The sequence below is a fragment of the Anopheles merus genome, chromosome 3L, assembly GCF_017562075.2.
Source record: "Anopheles merus strain MAF chromosome 3L, AmerM5.1, whole genome shotgun sequence".
NCBI lineage: Eukaryota > Metazoa > Arthropoda > Insecta > Diptera > Culicidae > Anopheles > Anopheles merus.
Window position 1 is genome coordinate 167,060 of NC_054085.1, and position 4,489 is coordinate 171,548.

Below are 4,489 nucleotides of genomic sequence, written 5' to 3' on the forward strand. Positions count from 1 at the left end.
AGGCAAAGTTTAAGAAGTAATAGCCTTTTTTAGCTACCCGCTACCTTCATGATAGTCTGATGCTCACCCAATCACCCATTTCCCTGTGCGTCGTCCTTTGTATTTGTCAGCCTGTCTACGGTCCTGCTCCTAGGGTCGAAACGCGAACGTCGCGAAGGAACAGTCGCTCTCATTAGAGCTTAACATGAAATACCTCACTTCCTCTGCTCTATCGCTAAAAGGAAGAAAATTAAAAGTATTTCTATGTTGGACCAGACCAGCATCTTTCTTGGCGGGGATGTGCGTGTTTGTATGGACAGCATGAAGACGCGAGCGCGTATGTGTGCTATAAGTGTATGTGTCCACGCTTTGCAGGGAAGTTTGATGTTGTTTGTGTGTCTTCGCTCATTTACAATCCGCCGAAGAAACTGGGCACGAAGCTTAGTAACAAAATGCTTAACTTGCTGCTGCTTCGAGCGAAGCGAGTACTATTTACCTCTGTGAGTGTGCGCGATTTTCAAACGAATGCTAATAGGTGTTTAAATGTGTTGGGTTGTGTGTGTGAGATGGTGTCCGAGGAAGGTTGGATGGATGAAAATACTGTTTAAAATAAAAGGCGACCATGCTTGCCGACTTCGTCTTGGGCCTCCACCAGCTCGACCAGGCGCAAGAGTCGTAAGAAAATCTCTTTCCTTAGATGGCCTTACGCTGCTAGGCAAATACGGTGTCATGGCAACCCCAAACATGGACTCATATACGACTAAGACGTCAACATAATGCGTAAGATGTGCTGCGAGGACAGAGAAGTAGAAGAAATAATGGGCAAGAGCGAGAAAAATTAGAACGAAATAGAAAATACTAAATTTCAGCGAAATTAAAAACTTTTACCCTTCGAGATGACAGACGCGTGCGTTGGCGATGGTGAATCTTAAACGACGTGACGAATAATAAAAAGAAAGCTATGAAGAAGCTGTACAGGAAGAGTACGAACTACCAAAGAAGAAAGTTCCCTATGTCTCTTTTGAATAGGGTGCGGCGGTGCGAAAGGGTTGAACGAAAATGAATAAGTTGGTTCGCTTTTTATTTATTTGCAACGAATGGTGCCAGGAGAAGGGTATTTGCAAGATAGATAAGGGAATAGAAAGAGAAAATGTGTCTACCGATAAGGAGAAAATAGGATAGCTTTTACAAATGAGATGTACTCAGTTCACCTTTGTTACCATGTTTTTAAGGTTGGGTGTTCAAGGAACAAATTCACTGGAGGAAATTTCTTTGGCCATGGACCTACATGTTGAACAAATAATTCAACGTATAATATTTTTTGATAATTAAAATTGCTTACAGAGTTTTAGAGACCCACTTCAATTCAATAACGTTTAAGCCCTTTTATTTGTAGTTTTTCATTCCACGTTATATTTAAATATGAAAAGAATAGAGCTTTTTTATTCAGGAGGTACGGGAAGAATACAGCATAAATAACAACCAATTTCAGTTGCTGATTAGTTAAATGGCCCTATTCTGTTTGAAAAGTTGAAGTTTGCAAAAACTGTTAAATAGTCGAAGTGTTTACACACTTATATAACAAGTATATTGAGTAAAGTAATAAGCGTCATTATATGTACGATTACTGTAGGCTGTTTAATTTGATTCGAGGCTTGGCTTCGAGCACGATTAAAATTTGATAAATGTGATCTACTTCTGTTTTGACACATTTGGCATTTATTTATTTTCCATCTCATCCTCTAACCACCACGCTCTGCAAGGAAATGCGATTTTTAGTTGGGAAACAGGATTACTTTATCCTGCCATTTTGTTCGGGTTTACGTTCATGAGATTGATTGAATGTGTTGCGTTTGGTTAGTATGAAAAATATGTGTCTGTTGGCATTTTCGAACTCAAATGTTAGCATAGGAGCAAACAAGGGTGTGCCAGTAACCGGATCGTCATCTCATCACTGAACCAACAGGGTAGAAATAATTTCAATAAATCAACGATACTCTAAGACCTAGCATCCGCTGAAGAAGGCAAAGCATAAACCGTAGTGCCTTAAAACAACACGTACAGTAAGATTTCGGTATGGTACGTTTGGTAAAAGAAACGTTAACAGGATAGATAATGAAATAGAATACTATAAATTTTATCATAAAACATAATGCAAACAATTTACACTCAGTTTTTGGATTGTTTATTTATATGTATCGAAGAAAAGTGTCTTTTCAATTTTAACTTATTGAAGTATGCCGTTTTCATTTATGCAATAGCATATGTATGTTGTATAAGGATTTTTTTAGTAGCAAATTGATTGTACTTTCCAAAAGACATAAGCAAATAATATAATTACCTACTAGAAACATTATACATAAGGGATGGACGGTTTTTACTGTTAATTAAATTACATGCTGGAACATGCTGATGGTTGTCTATAACAAGTACACAAAATGTAGGCCATCGCACAAAACAAAAAAACATTTTTATCATTTGAACAATGTTCTGATTCTTGTTATGTGTAATATAGACGTAATCGCATCAGTGGAGAGAGCTTATGAGGGGATGCCGGGATTTGTTATCATCCGTTAAAGTTTAACTCATAGCGTAGACAACCCTTGTGATACTGGAGCATTATTAACAACATTCCACGATTTTGTTGGGTCCTACTGCTTTCAATTTATCCTGCTTGTAAATGATTCAACAAGGGAAGCAAATATGTTGGAGATTGTAATATTGTATTGCACAAGACAAAGAAGCTAGTTGGGTTGCATTGTCCGGGTGTTGATTGTGCTCGTATTGGGTGTGTAGAATAGCAAAATGGTCGTAATAATTGACAGTGCCTGCGATTATAGTAAAACACAAGCTGTACAATAGTATCATCTAAGATTGAGTGAAGCTGCTATCCACATTCGGCCGCAGCAAAACCACAGAATAAGTTGTTTGCTAGGATAGTCAAACTTTTCTACATCTAACATAAAACATGTGGCTCCCATGAAAAACGAGCAAAAGATAACGATACTTCATGCAGGACGATAAAATAAAGTATATCTAAGCCTCTTTCGTCGGAGTGGTCCCGCTGTTGCAGAACGGCGCCATATTTCATCAAATTACTCATAAATTCTTCGTAGCATAGGCCCTCCACTTCACTGGGTCGCTCATAGGAGTGTGTAATGTGGGATAAAATACTTGCTTGTTCGTATACGGCAATAAAGTATGGAGAAGAGGCAAAAATATTGCCTCAAGAATGTTTAAAAAGGATAGAAAAAACGTATTGACATGTGTACATGTTTTGCAAAGCCTAATTTTGTCGATTTTGGCCTTGTTGCTCACTATTAATGTTGTAAAATGCGTAAAATGCGACAGTGAAGCTTTGCGTTACACAAAACGGGTTTATTCGACTTGCAAAACGTGATTCTGGTGTGTACTGTGTAAAACTTATTTCACCATTTATTGTCTTTCTAAAGCCTAGCCAATGAATCGTTACTCTTCATTACGAACATAGAAAACAGATAGCGAGTCCTAAATCCCGGTAGCAAAGTGTTGGTTCGTTTGCATACACAAATGCAAATTAGATAACCATTGTGGCATGATGCGACGTGTGTAAGTGGTGTTCATGTGTGCGCAACGGTTGCGTGTGCGGCCTCTGTATTGCTGGCTCACTCGTAGCAAACTTATTCGGCCGTTTTTTGACACGAGAAGAATAGGGACAGGCCAACCCTTGTAGTTCTCTAACCCCTGTTTCCAGTTCGTATTTCGAACGAACGGGGGGACTTTTTATCCCAGTTCGGGGCAACTGATTTTGTTTCTTCATTTGCATACAAGGGGGTGGTAACATCTGCAGTTTCATTGTGTGTACGTTGCGTATGTATGTGAATACTGGCGCCAGGCATAACGCGGAAGTGAATCCTGCGTGTCGAGGGGAAGTGGGAAATTTAGATGCCGCATGCTGTGCTCTCACATGCGGTGAAATGTTCCGTTTCAATCCGTTCCCAGTTTGTGTCCGAGTACCTTCTGTATGGAACGTATTACGTAAGCAATACAGGGTGGTACAATCCTATATTATGTGAAAAACATTCATATCCATGATGATCGTGGACTAGACCGCTTTCGTTTATCACACCAAAAGGACACGTTTGGAGCAGACCATACGTTTCGCTTCTAAGCCCTGGATAAAGTATAAATATCTTATGATAGATTGGCAAAATAAACCGCTTGAGAACCAGATTGTTGGAAAATATATTAATAATAAGAAGTAGTTTCTTCTTGTTTGGCTCAACAACCGATGCCGGTCAAGGCCTGCCAACCCACTTGTGGGGTTGGCTTTCAGTGACTTATTGATTTCCCCCCATAGCAGGATAGTCAGTCCTACGTATGGCGGCACGGTCTATTTGGGGCTTGAACCCATGACGGACTTGTTGTTAAGTCGTACAAGTTGACGACTGTACTATGAGACCGGCTCAAAGAGGTAGTTTACTAAAGCGTAAAATGTCCTAGATAAATACTGTTTCGAGCCGGTCTGGTG